The sequence below is a fragment of the Mesoplodon mirus genome, assembly GCF_964341445.2.
Source record: "Mesoplodon mirus genome assembly, chromosome: 1".
Classification (NCBI taxonomy): Eukaryota; Metazoa; Chordata; class Mammalia; order Artiodactyla; family Ziphiidae; genus Mesoplodon; species Mesoplodon mirus.
The window spans coordinates 109729682-109748231 of NC_138976.1; positions in this window are offsets into that span (position 1 = coordinate 109729682).

An 18550-nucleotide genomic window follows, 5' to 3' on the forward strand; every position below is an offset into this window, starting at 1 on the left:
AGTACACATGGTGATACTTGCAATGGTGACAGTGCTCATGGTGACAGCGCTCATGGTTGCAGTACCCATGGTGACAGTGCTCAAAATGACAGTGACAGTGGTGGCAGTGACCATGGTGACAGTGCCCACGGTGACATTGCCTATAGTGACACTTCTCACAGTGACATTGCCCATGGTGACAGGGCTCATGTTGACGTGCTCATATTGACAGTGCTCACAGCGATAATGTCCATGGTGACATTGCCCATGGTGGAATTGCACACAATGCCATTTCCAACAGTGACAGTGCTCACGCTGAGAGTTGTCATGGTGATAGTGCCCATGGTGACAGTGCACATGGTCATACTGCCAATGGTTAAATTACTCATGGTGACAGTACTCATGGTTGCAGTACCCATGGTGACAGTGCTCAAAATGGCAGTTCCCATGGTGACATTGCCCATGGTGACATTGCCTATGGTGACACTTCTCACGGTGACATTTCCCATGGTGACATGGCTCATGGTGACACACCACATTGTGCCAGTGCCCATGGTGACAGTGTTCACAGTGAAAGTGCTCATGCTAATACTGTTTACTTTGAGAGTGCCCAAGGTGAAAATACACATGGTGACATTACTCATTGAGAAATTGCCCATGGTTACAATTCTCATAGCAAGAGTTATGGTGACAGTGCTCATGGTGGCTCTGCCCTGGGTGACAGTGCTCGTGGTGTCAGTGCTCATGGTGACAGTGCTCATGATGAGAGTGCCTATGTTGTTAATTCCCATGGTGACACTTCTCACAGTGACACTGACAATGGTTACAGGTCACATGTTGGCCGTGCCCTTGGTGACAGTGCCCATGCAGACAGTACTTATGGTGACAGTGTTATCGGTGATAGTGCCCATGGTGAGAGTGCACATGGTGGTAGTGCACATGGTGGCACTGAAAAATGGTGACAGGGCTCATGGTGACAGTGCTCACGGTAAAAACCCATGCTGACAGTACTCACAGAGACACTGCTCATAGTGGCAGTAACCATGGTGACAGTTCGCACAGTGACAGTGCCCACTGTAGGAGTGCCCATGGAGACATTGCTCATGGTGACACTGACCACGGTGACATTGCCTATGGTGACAGTGCTCATGGTGACAGAGCCCATGTTGACTCTGACCACAGTGAGAATGCTCAAGGTGATAGTGCCAATGGTGACAGCACTCATGTTGACAGCACGCATTGTGCAAGGTGCCATGGTGACAGTGACCATGGTGAGAGATCTCACGGTGATAGCACTCACGGTAATAGTCCTGATGGTGACAGTGCAAATGGTGACAATACAGAGGGTGACAGTACTCATGGTGAAAATACCCATGCTAGCAGTTCTCATAGTGACAGTGCTCATGGGGGAAGTGCCCATGCTGACAGTGCTCATTGTGGCAGTGCTCATGGTGACAGTACCGATGAGGCCAGTGATTATGGTGATGGTGTTCACAGTGGCTGTGCTCATGGAGATAGTGCTCACGGTGACCGTGCCCATGATGACAGTGCCCAGGGTGACAGTGCTCACGGGGAAAGTGCCAATGATAACATTAACCATGGTGATAGTGCCCCTGGTGACACGGCCCACAGTGACATTGCTCATGGTGATAGTGCCTTTGGTGACAGTGCTCATGGTGAAATTGCCCTTCCTGACAATGCTCATGGTGACATTGCCCTTCGAGATAGTACCCATGTTGACAGTGCCCATGGTGACGTGCTCATGTTGACAGTGCTCACAGTGATAGTGCCCATGGTGACATTGCCCATGGTGGAAGTGCCCACGGTGCCCTTGCCAACAGTGACAGTGCCCACGCTGACAGTTCTCATTGTGATAGTGCCCATGGTGACAGTACACATGGTGATAATCGCAATGGTGACAGTGCTCATGGTGACAGTGCTCATGGTTGCAATACCCATGGTGACAGTGCTCAAAATGACAGTGACAGTGGTGGCAGTGACCATGGTGACAGTGCCCACGGTGACATCGCCTATAGTGACACTTCTCACGGTGACATTGCCAATGGTGACAGGGCTCATGTTGACGTGCTTATATTGACAGTGCTCACAGTGATAGTGCCCATGGTGACATTGCCCATGGTGGAATTGCACACAATGCCAGTTCCCACAGTGACAGTGCTCACGCTGAGAGTTGTCATGGTGATAGTGCCCATGGTGACAGTGCACATGGTCATTCTGCCAATGGTGACAGTACTCATGGTTGCAGTACCCATGGTGACAGTGTGCAAAATGGCATTTCCCATGGTGACATTGCCCATGGTGACATTGCCTATGGTGACACATCTCACGGTGACATTTCCCATGGTGACATTGCTCAAGGTGACACACGACATTGTGCCAGTGCCCATGGTGACAGTGCACATTGTGATACTCACAATGGTGACAGTGCTCATGGTGACAGCACTCATGGTGGCAGTACCCAAGGTGACAGTGCTCACAGTGACAGTGCCCACTGTATGAGTGCCCATGTTGACAGTGCTCATGGTGACACTGACCATGGTGACATTGCCTATGGTGACAGTGCTCATGGTGACAGTGCCCATGGTGACACTGACCACAGTGAGAATGCTCACAGTGATAGTGCCAATGGTGCCAGCACTCATGTTGACAGCCCCCATTGTGCAAGGTGCCATGGTGACAGTGACCATGGTGAGAGATCTCACGGTGATAGCGCTCACGGTAATAGTCCTCATGGTGACAGTGCAAATGGTGACAATACACAGGGTGACAGTACACATGGTGAAAATACCCATGGTAGCAGTTCTCATAGTGACAGTGCTCATGGGGGATGTGCCCATGCTGACAGTGCTCATTGTGGCAGTGCTCATGGTGACAGTACCGATGAGGCCAGTGATTATGGTGATGGTGTTCACAGTGGCTGTGCTCATGGAGATAGTGCTCACGGTGACCGTGCCCATGATGACAGTGCCCAGGGTGACAGTGCTCACGGGGAAAGTGCCAATGATAACATTAACCATGGTGATAGTGCCCCTGGTGACACGGCCCACAGTGACATTGCTCATGGTGATAGTGCCATTGGTGACAGTGCTCACGGTGAAGTTGCCCATCCTGACAATGCTCATGGTGACATTGACCTTCGAGATACTACCCATGTTGACAGTGTCCATGGTGACGTGCTCATGTTGACAGTGCTCAAAGTGATAGTGCCCATGGTGACATTGCCAAGAGTGACAGTGCCCATGCTGACAGTTCTCATTGTGATAGTGCCCATGGTGACAGTGCACATGGTGATACTTGCAATGGTGACAGTGCTCATGGTGACAGCGCTCATGGTTGCAGTACCCATGGTGACAGTGCTCAAAATGACAGTGACAGTGGTGGCAGTGACCATGGTGACAGTGCCCACGGTGACATTGCCTATAGTGACACTTCTCACAGTGACATTGCCCATGGTGACAGGGCTCATGTTGACGTGCTCATATTGACAGTGCTCACAGCGATAATGTCCATGGTGACATTGCCCATGGTGGAATTGCACACAATGCCATTTCCAACAGTGACAGTGCTCACGCTGAGAGTTGTCATGGTGATAGTGCCCATGGTGACAGTGCACATGGTCATACTGCCAATGGTTAAATTACTCATGGTGACAGTACTCATGGTTGCAGTACCCATGGTGACAGTGCTCAAAATGGCAGTTCCCATGGTGACATTGCCCATGGTGACATTGCCTATGGTGACACTTCTCACGGTGACATTTCCCATGGTGACATGGCTCATGGTGACACACCACATTGTGCCAGTGCCCATGGTGACAGTGTTCACAGTGAAAGTGCTCATGGTAATACTGTTTACTTTGAGAGTGCCCAAGGTGAAAATACACATGGTGACATTACTCATTGAGAAATTGCCCATGGTTACAATTCTCATAGCAAGAGTTATGGTGACAGTGCTCATGGTGGCTCTGCCCTGGGTGACAGTGCTCGTGGTGTCAGTGCTCATGGTGACAGTGCTCAAGATGAGAGTGCCTATGTTGTTAATTCCCATGGTGACACTTCTCACAGTGACACTGACAATGGTTACAGGTCACATGTTGGCCGTGCCCTTGGTGACAGTGCCCATGCAGACAGTACTTATGGTGACAGTGTTATCGGTGATAGTGCCCATGGTGAGAGTGCACATAGTGGTAGTGCACATGGTGGCACTGAAAAATGGTGACAGGGCTCATGGTGACAGTGCTCACGGTAAAAACCCATGCTGACAGTACTCACAGAGACACTGCTCATAGTGGCAGTAACCATGGTGACAGTTCGCACAGTGACAGTGCCCACTGTAGGAGTGCCCATGGAGACATTGCTCATGGTGACACTGACCACGGTGACATTGCCTATGGTGACAGTGCTCATGGTGACAGAGCCCATGGTGACTCTGACCACAGTGAGAATGCTCACGGTCATAGTGCCAATGGTGACAGCACTCATGTTGACAGCACGCATTGTGCAAGGTGCCATGGTGACAGTGACCATGGTGAGAGATCTCACGGTGATAGCACTCACGGTAATAGTCCTGATGGTGACAGTGCAAATGGTGACAATACAGAGGGTGACAGTACTCATGGTGAAAATACCCATGCTAGCAGTTCTCATAGTGACAGTGCTCATGGGGGAAGTACCCATGCTGACAGTGCTCATTGTGGCAGTGCTCATGGTGACAGTACCGATGAGGCCAGTGATTATGGTGATGGTGTTCACAGTGGCTGTGCTCATGGAGATAGTGCTCACGGTGACCGTGCCCATGATGACAGTGCCCAGGGTGACAGTGCTCACGGGGAAAGTGCCAATGATAACATTAACCATGGTGATAGTGCCCCTGGTGACACGGCCCACAGTGACATTGCTCATGGTGATAGTGCCTTTGGTGACAGTGCTCATGGTGAAATTGCCCTTCCTGACAATGCTCATGGTGACATTGCCCTTCGAGATAGTACCCATGTTGAAAGTGCCCATGGTGACGTGCTCATGTTGACAGTGCTCACAGTGATAGTGCCCATGGTGACATTGCCCATGGTGGAAGTGCCCACGGTGCCCTTGCCAACAGTGACAGTGCCCACGCTGACAGTTCTCATTGTGATAGTGCCCATGGTGACAGTACACATGGTGATAATCGCAATGGTGACAGTGCTCATGGTGACAGTGCTCATGGTTGCAATACCCATGGTGACAGTGCTCAAAATGACAGTGACAGTGGTGGCAGTGACCATGGTGACAGTGCCCACGGTGACATCGCCTATAGTGACACTTCTCACGGTGACATTGCCAATGGTGACAGGGCTCATGTTGACGTGCTTATATTGACAGTGCTCACAGTGATAGTGCCCATGGTGACATTGCCCATGGTGGAATTGCACACAATGCCAGTTCCCACAGTGACAGTGCTCACGCTGAGAGTTGTCATGGTGATAGTGCCCATGGTGACAGTGCACATGGTCATTCTGCCAATGGTGACAGTACTCATGGTTGCAGTACCCATGGTGACAGTGTGCAAAATGGCATTTCCCATGGTGACATTGCCCATGGTGACATTGCCTATGGTGACACATCTCACGGTGACATTTCCCATGGTGACATTGCTCAAGGTGACACACGACATTGTGCCAGTGCCCATGGTGACAGTGCACATTGTGATACTCACAATGGTGACAGTGCTCATGGTGACAGCACTCATGGTGGCAGTACCCAAGGTGACAGTGCTCACAGTGACAGTGCCCACTGTATGAGTGCCCATGTTGACAGTGCTCATGGTGACACTGACCATGGTGACATTGCCTATGGTGACAGTGCTCATGGTGACAGTGCCCATGGTGACACTGACCACAGTGAGAATGCTCACAGTGATAGTGCCAATGGTGCCAGCACTCATGTTGACAGCCCCCATTGTGCAAGGTGCCATGGTGACAGTGACCATGGTGAGAGATCTCACGGTGATAGCACTCACGGTAATAGTCCTGATGGTGACAGTGCAAATGGTGACAATACAGAGCGTGAGAGTACTCATGGTGAAAATACCCATGGTAGCAGTTCTCATAGTGACAGTGCTCATGGGGGAAGTGCCCATGCTGACAGTGCTCATTGTGGCAGTGCTCATGGTGACAGTACCGATGAGGCCAGTGATTATGGTGATGGTGTTCACAGTGGCTGTGCTCATGGAGATAGTGCTCACGGTGACCGTGCCCATGATGACAGTGCCCAGGGTGACAGTGCTCACGGGGAAAGTGCCAATGATAACATTAACCATGGTGATAGTGCCCCTGGTGACACGGCCCACAGTGACATTGCTCATGGTGATAGTGCCATTGGTGACAGTGCTCACGGTGAAGTTGCCCATCCTGACAATGCTCATGGTGACATTGACCTTCGAGATAGTACCCATGTTGACAGTGCCCATGGTGACGTGCTCATGTTGACAGTGCTCAAAGTGATAGTGCCCATGGTGACATTGCCAAGAGTGACAGTGCCCATGCTGACAGTTCTCACTGTGATAGTGCCCATGGTGACAGTGCACATGGTGATACTTGCAATGGTGACAGTGCTCATGGTGACAGCGCTCATGGTTGCAGTACCCATGGTGACAGTGCTCAAAATGACAGTGACAGTGGTGGCAGTGACCATGGTGACAGTGCCCACGGTGACATTTCCTATAGTGACACTTCTCACAGTGACATTGCCCATGGTGACAGGGCTCATGTTGACGTGCTCATATTGACAGTGCTCACAGCGATAATGTCCATGGTGACATTGCCCATGGTGGAATTGCACACAATGCCATTTCCAACAGTGACAGTGCTCACGCTGAGAGTTGTCATGGTGATAGTGCCCATGGTGACAGTGCACATGGTCATACTGCCAATGGTTAAATTACTCATGGTGACAGTACTCATGGTTGCAGTACCCATGGTGACAGTGCTCAAAATGGCAGTTCCCATGGTGACATTGCCCATGGTGACATTGCCTATGGTGACACTTCTCACGGTGACATTTCCCATGGTGACATGGCTCATGGTGACACACCACATTGTGCCAGTGCCCATGGTGACAGTGTTCACAGTGAAAGTGCTCATGGTAATACTGTTTACTTTGAGAGTGCCCAAGGTGAAAATACACATGGTGACATTACTCATTGAGAAATTGCCCATGGTTACAATTCTCATAGCAACAGTTATGGTGACAGTGCTCATGGTGGCACTGCCCTGGGTGACAGTGCTCGTGGTGTCAGTGCTCATGGTGACAGTGCTCAAGATGAGAGTGCCTATGTTGTTAATTCCCATGGTGACACTTCTCACAGTGACACTGACAATGGTTACAGGTCACATGTTGGCCGTGCCCTTGGTGACAGTGCCCATGCAGACAGTACTTATGGTGACAGTGTTATCGGTGATAGTGCCCATGGTGAGAGTGCACATGGTGGTAGTGCACATGGTGGCACTGAAAAATGGTGACAGGGCTCATGGTGACAGTGCTCACGGTAAAAACCCATGCTGACAGTACTCACAGAGACACTGCTCATAGTGGCAGTAACCATGGTGACAGTTCGCACAGTGACAGTGCCCACTGTAGGAGTGCCCATGGAGACATTGCTCATGGTGACACTGACCACGGTGACATTGCCTATGGTGACAGTGCTCATGGTGACAGAGCCCATGTTGACTCTGACCACAGTGAGAATGCTCACGGTGATAGTGCCAATGGTGACAGCACTCATGTTGACAGCACGCATTGTGCAAGGTGCCATGGTGGCAGTGACCATGGTGAGAGATCTCACGGTGATAGCACTCACGGTAATAGTCCTGATGGTGACAGTGCAAATGGTGACAATACAGAGGGTGAGAGTACTCATGGTGAAAATACCCATGGTAGCAGTTCTCATAGTGACAGTGCTCACGGGGGAAGTGCCCATGCTGACAGTGCTCATTGTGGCAGTGCTCATGGTGACAGTACCGATGAGGCCAGTGATTATGGTGATGGTGTTCACAGTGGCTGTGCTCATGGAGATAGTGCTCACGGTGACCGTGCCCATGATGACAGTGCCCAGGGTGACAGTGCTCACGGGGAAAGTGCCAATGATAACATTAACCATGGTGATAGTGCCCCTGGTGACACGGCCCACAGTGACATTGCTCATGGTGATAGTGCCTTTGGTGACAGTGCTCATGGTGAAATTGCCCTTCCTGACAATGCTCATGGTGACATTGCCCTTCGAGATAGTACCCATGTTGACAGTGCCCATGGTGATGTGCTCATGTTGACAGTGCTCACAGTGATAGTGCCCATGGTGACATTGCCCATGGTGGAAGTGCCCACGGTGCCCTTGCCAACAGTGACAGTGCCCATGCTGACAGTTCTCATTGTGATAGTGCCCATGGTGACAGTACACATGGTGATAATCGCAATGGTGACAGTGCTCATGGTGACAGTGCTCATGGTTGCAATACCCATGGTGACAGTGCTCAAAATGACAGTGACAGTGGTGGCAGTGACCATGGTGACAGTGCCCACGGTGACATCGCCTATAGTGACACTTCTCACGGTGACATTGCCAATGGTGACAGGGCTCATGTTGACGTGCTTATATTGACAGTGCTCACAGTGATAGTGCCCATGGTGACATTGCCCATGGTGGAATTGCACACAATGCCAGTTCCCACAGTGACAGTGCTCACACTGAGAGTTGTCATGGTGATAGTGCCCATGGTGACAGTGCACATGGTCATTCTGCCAATGGTGACAGTACTCATGGTTGCAGTACCCATGGTGACAGTGTGCAAAATGGCATTTCCCATGATGACATTGCCCATGGTGACATTGCCTATGGTGACACATCTCACGGTGACATTTCCCATGGTGACATTGCTCAAGGTGACACACGACATTGTGCCAGTGCCCATGGTGACAGTGCACATTGTGATACTCACAATGGTGACAGTGCTCATGGTGACAGCACTCATGGTGGCAGTACCCAAGGTGACAGTGCTCACAGTGACAGTGCCCACTGTATGAGTGCCCATGTTGACAGTGCTCATGGTGACACTGACCATGGTGACATTGCCTATGGTGACAGTGCTCATGGTGACAGTGCCCATGGTGACACTGACCACAGTGAGAATGCTCACAGTGATAGTGCCAATGGTGCCAGCACTCATGTTGACAGCCCCCATTGTGCAAGGTGCCATGGTGACAGTGACCATGGTGAGAGATCTCACGGTGATAGCGCTCACGGTAATAGTCCTCATGGTGACAGTGCAAATGGTGACAATACACAGGGTGACAGTACACATGGTGAAAATACCCATGGTAGCAGTTCTCATAGTGACAGTGCTCATGGGGGATGTGCCCATGCTGACAGTGCTCATTGTGGCAGTGCTCATGGTGACAGTACCGATGAGGCCAGTGATTATGGTGATGGTGTTCACAGTGGCTGTGCTCATGGAGATAGTGCTCACGGTGACCGTGCCCATGATGACAGTGCCCAGGGTGACAGTGCTCACGGGGAAAGTGCCAATGATAACATTAACCATGGTGATAGTGCCCCTGGTGACACGGCCCACAGTGACATTGCTCATGGTGATAGTGCCATTGGTGACAGTGCTCACGGTGAAGTTGCCCATCCTGACAATGCTCATGGTGACATTGACCTTCGAGATACTACCCATGTTGACAGTGTCCATGGTGACGTGCTCATGTTGACAGTGCTCAAAGTGATAGTGCCCATGGTGACATTGCCAAGAGTGACAGTGCCCATGCTGACAGTTCTCATTGTGATAGTGCCCATGGTGACAGTGCACATGGTGATACTTGCAATGGTGACAGTGCTCATGGTGACAGCGCTCATGGTTGCAGTACCCATGGTGACAGTGCTCAAAATGACAGTGACAGTGGTGGCAGTGACCATGGTGACAGTGCCCACGGTGACATTGCCTATAGTGACACTTCTCACAGTGACATTGCCCATGGTGACAGGGCTCATGTTGACGTGCTCATATTGACAGTGCTCACAGCGATAATGTCCATGGTGACATTGCCCATGGTGGAATTGCACACAATGCCATTTCCAACAGTGACAGTGCTCACGCTGAGAGTTGTCATGGTGATAGTGCCCATGGTGACAGTGCACATGGTCATACTGCCAATGGTTAAATTACTCATGCTGACAGTACTCATGGTTGCAGTACCCATGGTGACAGTGCTCAAAATGGCAGTTCCCATGGTGACATTGCCCATGGTGACATTGCCTATGGTGACACTTCTCACGGTGACATTTCCCATGGTGACATGGCTCATGGTGACACACCACATTGTGCCAGTGCCCATGGTGACAGTGTTCACAGTGAAAGTGCTCATGGTAATACTGTTTACTTTGAGAGTGCCCAAGGTGAAAATACACATGGTGACATTACTCATTGAGAAATTGCCCATGGTTACAATTCTCATAGCAAGAGTTATGGTGACAGTGCTCATGGTGGCTCTGCCCTGGGTGACAGTGCTCGTGGTGTCAGTGCTCATGGTGACAGTGCTCAAGATGAGAGTGCCTATGTTGTTAATTCCCATGGTGACACTTCTCACAGTGACACTGACAATGGTTACAGGTCACATGTTGGCCGTGCCCTTGGTGACAGTGCCCATGCAGACAGTACTTATGGTGACAGTGTTATCGGTGATAGTGCCCATGGTGAGAGTGCACATAGTGGTAGTGCACATGGTGGCACTGAAAAATGGTGACAGGGCTCATGGTGACAGTGCTCACGGTAAAAACCCATGCTGACAGTACTCACAGAGACACTGCTCATAGTGGCAGTAACCATGGTGACAGTTCGCACAGTGACAGTGCCCACTGTAGGAGTGCCCATGGAGACATTGCTCATGGTGACACTGACCACGGTGACATTGCCTATGGTGACAGTGCTCATGGTGACAGAGCCCATGGTGACTCTGACCACAGTGAGAATGCTCACGGTCATAGTGCCAATGGTGACAGCACTCATGTTGACAGCACGCATTGTGCAAGGTGCCATGGTGACAGTGACCATGGTGAGAGATCTCACGGTGATAGCACTCACGGTAATAGTCCTGATGGTGACAGTGCAAATGGTGACAATACAGAGGGTGACAGTACTCATGGTGAAAATACCCATGCTAGCAGTTCTCATAGTGACAGTGCTCATGGGGGAAGTACCCATGCTGACAGTGCTCATTGTGGCAGTGCTCATGGTGACAGTACCGATGAGGCCAGTGATTATGGTGATGGTGTTCACAGTGGCTGTGCTCATGGAGATAGTGCTCACGGTGACCGTGCCCATGATGACAGTGCCCAGGGTGACAGTGCTCACGGGGAAAGTGCCAATGATAACATTAACCATGGTGATAGTGCCCCTGGTGACACGGCCCACAGTGACATTGCTCATGGTGATAGTGCCTTTGGTGACAGTGCTCATGGTGAAATTGCCCTTCCTGACAATGCTCATGGTGACATTGCCCTTCGAGATAGTACCCATGTTGAAAGTGCCCATGGTGACGTGCTCATGTTGACAGTGCTCACAGTGATAGTGCCCATGGTGACATTGCCCATGGTGGAAGTGCCCACGGTGCCCTTGCCAACAGTGACAGTGCCCACGCTGACAGTTCTCATTGTGATAGGGCCCATGGTGACAGTACACATGGTGATAATCGCAATGGTGACAGTGCTCATGGTGACAGTGCTCATGGTTGCAATACCCATGGTGACAGTGCTCAAAATGACAGTGACAGTGGTGGCAGTGACCATGGTGACAGTGCCCACGGTGACATCGCCTATAGTGACACTTCTCACGGTGACATTGCCAATGGTGACAGGGCTCATGTTGACGTGCTTATATTGACAGTGCTCACAGTGATAGTGCCCATGGTGACATTGCCCATGGTGGAATTGCACACAATGCCAGTTCCCACAGTGACAGTGCTCACGCTGAGAGTTGTCATGGTGATAGTGCCCATGGTGACAGTGCACATGGTCATTCTGCCAATGGTGACAGTACTCATGGTTGCAGTACCCATGGTGACAGTGTGCAAAATGGCATTTCCCATGGTGACATTGCCCATGGTGACATTGCCTATGGTGACACATCTCACGGTGACATTTCCCATGGTGACATTGCTCAAGGTGACACACGACATTGTGCCAGTGCCCATGGTGACAGTGCACATTGTGATACTCACAATGGTGACAGTGCTCATGGTGACAGCACTCATGGTGGCAGTACCCAAGGTGACAGTGCTCACAGTGACAGTGCCCACTGTATGAGTGCCCATGTTGACAGTGCTCATGGTGACACTGACCATGGTGACATTGCCTATGGTGACAGTGCTCATGGTGACAGTGCCCATGGTGACACTGACCACAGTGAGAATGCTCACAGTGATAGTGCCAATGGTGCCAGCACTCATGTTGACAGCCCCCATTGTGCAAGGTGCCATGGTGACAGTGACCATGGTGAGAGATCTCACGGTGATAGCGCTCATGGTAATAGTCCTCATGGTGACAGTGCAAATGGTGACAATACACAGGGTGACAGTACACATGGTGAAAATACCCATGGTAGCAGTTCTCATAGTGACAGTGCTCATGGGGGAAGTACCCATGCTGACAGTGCTCATTGTGGCAGTGCTCATGGTGACAGTACCGATGAGGCCAGTGATTATGGTGATGGTGTTCACAGTGGCTGTGCTCATGGAGATAGTGCTCACGGTGACCGTGCCCATGATGACAGTGCCCAGGGTGACAGTGCTCACGGGGAAAGTGCCAATGATAACATTAACCATGGTGATAGTGCCCCTGGTGACACGGCCCACAGTGACATTGCTCATGGTGATAGTGCCATTGGTGACAGTGCTCACGGTGAAGTTGCCCATCCTGACAATGCTCATGGTGACATTGACCTTCGAGATAGTACCCATGTTGACAGTGCCCATGGTGACGTGCTCATGTTGACAGTGCTCAAAGTGATAGTGCCCATGGTGACATTGCCAAGAGTGACAGTGCCCATGCTGACAGTTCTCATTGTGATAGTGCCCATGGTGACAGTGCACATGGTGATACTTGCAATGGTGACAGTGCTCATGGTGACAGCGCTCATGGTTGCAGTACCCATGGTGACAGTGCTCAAAATGACAGTGACAGTGGTGGCAGTGACCATGGTGACAGTGCCCACGGTGACATTTCCTATAGTGACACTTCTCACAGTGACATTGCCCATGGTGACAGGGCTCATGTTGACGTGCTCATATTGACAGTGCTCACAGCGATAATGTCCATGGTGACATTGCCCATGGTGGAATTGCACACAATGCCATTTCCAACAGTGACAGTGCTCACGCTGAGAGTTGTCATGGTGATAGTGCCCATGGTGACAGTGCACATGGTCATACTGCCAATGGTTAAATTACTCATGGTGACAGTACTCATGGTTGCAGTACCCATGGTGACAGTGCTCAAAATGGCAGTTCCCATGGTGACATTGCCCATGGTGACATTGCCTATGGTGACACTTCTCACGGTGACATTTCCCATGGTGACATGGCTCATGGTGACACACCACATTGTGCCAGTGCCCATGGTGACAGTGTTCACAGTGAAAGTGCTCATGGTAATACTGTTTACTTTGAGAGTGCCCAAGGTGAAAATACACATGGTGACATTACTCATTGAGAAATTGCCCATGGTTACAATTCTCATAGCAAGAGTTATGGTGACAGTGCTCATGGTGGCTCTGCCCTGGGTGACAGTGCTCGTGGTGTCAGTGCTCATGGTGACAGTGCTCAAGATGAGAGTGCCTATGTTGTTAATTCCCATGGTGACACTTCTCACAGTGACACTGACAATGGTTACAGGTCACATGTTGGCCGTGCCCTTGGTGACAGTGCCCATGCAGACAGTACTTATGGTGACAGTGTTATCGGTGATAGTGCCCATGGTGAGAGTGCACATAGTGGTAGTGCACATGGTGGCACTGAAAAATGGTGACAGGGCTCATGGTGACAGTGCTCACGGTAAAAACCCATGCTGACAGTACTCACAGAGACACTGCTCATAGTGGCAGTAACCATGGTGACAGTTCGCACAGTGACAGTGCCCACTGTAGGAGTGCCCATGGAGACATTGCTCATGGTGACACTGACCACGGTGACATTGCCTATGGTGACAGTGCTCATGGTGACAGAGCCCATGGTGACTCTGACCACAGTGAGAATGCTCACGGTCATAGTGCCAATGGTGACAGCACTCATGTTGACAGCACGCATTGTGCAAGGTGCCATGGTGACAGTGACCATGGTGAGAGATCTCACGGTGATAGCACTCACGGTAATAGTCCTGATGGTGACAGTGCAAATGGTGACAATACAGAGGGTGACAGTACTCATGGTGAAAATACCCATGCTAGCAGTTCTCATAGTGACAGTGCTCATTGTGGCAGTGCTCATGGTGACAGTACCGATGAGGCCAGTGATTATGGTGATGGTGTTCACAGTGGCTGTGCTCATGGAGATAGTGCTCACGGTGACCGTGCCCATGATGACAGTGCCCAGGGTGACAGTGCTCACGGGGAAAGTGCCAATGATAACATTAACCATGGTGATAGTGCCCCTGGTGACACGGCCCACAGTGACATTGCTCATGGTGATAGTGCCTTTGGTGACAGTGCTCATGGTGAAATTGCCCTTCCTGACAATGCTCATGGTGACATTGCCCTTCGAGATAGTACCCATGTTGAAAGTGCCCATGGTGACGTGCTCATGTTGACAGTGCTCACAGTGATAGTGCCCATGGTGACATTGCCCATGGTGGAAGTGCCCACGGTGCCCTTGCCAACAGTGACAGTGCCCACGCTGACAGTTCTCATTGTGATAGGGCCCATGGTGACAGTACACATGGTGATAATCGCAATGGTGACAGTGCTCATGGTGACAGTGCTCATGGTTGCAATACCCATGGTGACAGTGCTCAAAATGACAGTGACAGTGGTGGCAGTGACCATGGTGACAGTGCCCACGGTGACATCGCCTATAGTGACACTTCTCACGGTGACATTGCCAATGGTGACAGGGCTCATGTTGACGTGCTTATATTGACAGTGCTCACAGTGATAGTGCCCATGGTGACATTGCCCATGGTGGAATTGCACACAATGCCAGTTCCCACAGTGACAGTGCTCACGCTGAGAGTTGTCATGGTGATAGTGCCCATGGTGACAGTGCACATGGTCATTCTGCCAATGGTGACAGTACTCATGGTTGCAGTACCCATGGTGACAGTGTGCAAAATGGCATTTCCCATGGTGACATTGCCCATGGTGACATTGCCTATGGTGACACATCTCACGGTGACATTTCCCATGGTGACATTGCTCAAGGTGACACACGACATTGTGCCAGTGCCCATGGTGACAGTGCACATTGTGATACTCACAATGGTGACAGTGCTCATGGTGACAGCACTCATGGTGGCAGTACCCAAGGTGACAGTGCTCACAGTGACAGTGCCCACTGTATGAGTGCCCATGTTGACAGTGCTCATGGTGACACTGACCATGGTGACATTGCCTATGGTGACAGTGCTCATGGTGACAGTGCCCATGGTGACACTGACCACAGTGAGAATGCTCACAGTGATAGTGCCAATGGTGCCAGCACTCATGTTGACAGCCCCCATTGTGCAAGGTGCCATGGTGACAGTGACCATGGTGAGAGATCTCACGGTGATAGCGCTCATGGTAATAGTCCTCATGGTGACAGTGCAAATGGTGACAATACACAGGGTGACAGTACACATGGTGAAAATACCCATGGTAGCAGTTCTCATAGTGACAGTGCTCATGGGGGAAGTACCCATGCTGACAGTGCTCATTGTGGCAGTGCTCATGGTGACAGTACCGATGAGGCCAGTGATTATGGTGATGGTGTTCACAGTGGCTGTGCTCATGGAGATAGTGCTCACGGTGACCGTGCCCATGATGACAGTGCCCAGGGTGACAGTGCTCACGGGGAAAGTGCCAATGATAACATTAACCATGGTGATAGTGCCCCTGGTGACACGGCCCACAGTGACATTGCTCATGGTGATAGTGCCATTGGTGACAGTGCTCACGGTGAAGTTGCCCATCCTGACAATGCTCATGGTGACATTGACCTTCGAGATAGTACCCATGTTGACAGTGCCCATGGTGACGTGCTCATGTTGACAGTGCTCAAAGTGATAGTGCCCATGGTGACATTGCCAAGAGTGACAGTGCCCATGCTGACAGTTCTCATTGTGATAGTGCCCATGGTGACAGTGCACATGGTGATACTTGCAATGGTGACAGTGCTCATGGTGACAGCGCTCATGGTTGCAGTACCCATGGTGACAGTGCTCAAAATGACAGTGACAGTGGTGGCAGTGACCATGGTGACAGTGCCCACGGTGACATTTCCTATAGTGACACTTCTCACAGTGACATTGCCCATGGTGACAGGGCTCATGTTGACGTGCTCATATTGACAGTGCTCACAGCGATAATGTCCATGGTGACATTGCCCATGGTGGAATTGCACACAATGCCATTTCCAACAGTGACAGTGCTCACGCTGAGAGTTGTCATGGTGATAGTGCCCATGGTGACAGTGCACATGGTCATACTGCCAATGGTTAAATTACTCATGGTGACAGTACTCATGGTTGCAGTACCCATGGTGACAGTGCTCAAAATGGCAGTTCCCATGGTGACATTGCCCATGGTGACATTGCCTATGGTGACACTTCTCACGGTGACATTTCCCATGGTGACATGGCTCATGGTGACACACCACATTGTGCCAGTGCCCATGGTGACAGTGTTCACAGTGAAAGTGCTCATGGTAATACTGTTTACTTTGAGAGTGCCCAAGGTGAAAATACACATGGTGACATTACTCATTGAGAAATTGCCCATGGTTACAATTCTCATAGCAACAGTTATGGTGACAGTGCTCATGGTGGCACTGCCCTGGGTGACAGTGCTCGTGGTGTCAGTGCTCATGGTGACAGTGCTCAAGATGAGAGTGCCTATGTTGTTAATTCCCATGGTGACACTTCTCACAGTGACACTGACAATGGTTACAGGTCACATGTTGGCCGTGCCCTTGGTGACAGTGCCCATGCAGACAGTACTTATGGTGACAGTGTTATCGGTGATAGTGCCCATGGTGAGAGTGCACATGGTGGTAGTGCACATGGTGGCACTGAAAAATGGTGACAGGGCTCATGGTGACAGTGCTCACGGTAAAAACCCATGCTGACAGTACTCACAGAGACACTGCTCATAGTGGCAGTAACCATGGTGACAGTTCGCACAGTGACAGTGCCCACTGTAGGAGTGCCCATGGAGACATTGCTCATGGTGACACTGACCACGGTGACATTGCCTATGGTGACAGTGCTCATGGTGACAGAGCCCATGTTGACTCTGACCACAGTGAGAATGCTCACGGTGATAGTGCCAATGGTGACAGCACTCATGTTGACAGCACGCATTGTGCAAGGTGCCATGGTGGCAGTGACCATGGTGAGAGATCTCACGGTGATAGCACTCACGGTAATAGTCCTGATGGTGACAGTGCAAATGGTGACAATACAGAGGGTGAGAGTACTCATGGTGAAAATACCCATGGTAGCAGTTCTCATAGTGACAGTGCTCACGGGGGAAGTGCCCATGCTGACAGTGCTCATTGTGGCAGTGCTCATGGTGACAGTACCGATGAGGCCAGTGATTATGGTGATGGTGTTCACAGTGGCTGTGCTCATGGAGATAGTGCTCACGGTGACCGTGCCCATGATGACAGTGCCCAGGGTGACAGTGCTCACGGGGAAAGTGCCAATGATAACATTTACCATGGTGATAGTGCCCCTGGTGACACGGCCCACAGTGACATTGCTCATGGTGATAGTGCCTTTGGTGACAGTGCTCATGGTGAAATTGCCCTTCCTGACAATGCTCATGGTGACATTGCCCTTCGAGATAGTACCCATGTTGACAGTGCCCATGGTGATGTGCTCATGTTGACAGTGCTCACAGTGATAGTGCCCATGGTGACATTGCCCATGGTGGAAGTGCCCACGGTGCCCTTGCCAACAGTGACAGTGCCCATGCTGACAGTTCTCATTGTGATAGTGCCCATGGTGACAGTACACATGGTGATAATCGCAATGGTGACAGTGCTCATGGTGACAGTGCTCATGGTTGCAATACCCATGGTGACAGTGCTCAAAATGACAGTGACAGTGGTGGCAGTGACCATGGTGACAGTGCCCACGGTGACATCGCCTATAGTGACACTTCTCACGGTGACATTGCCAATGGTGACAGGGCTCATGTTGACGTGCTTATATTGACAGTGCTCACAGTGATAGTGCCCATGGTGACATTGCCCATGGTGGAATTGCACACAATGCCAGTTCCCACAGTGACAGTGCTCACGCTGATAGTTGTCATGGTGATAGTGCCCATGGT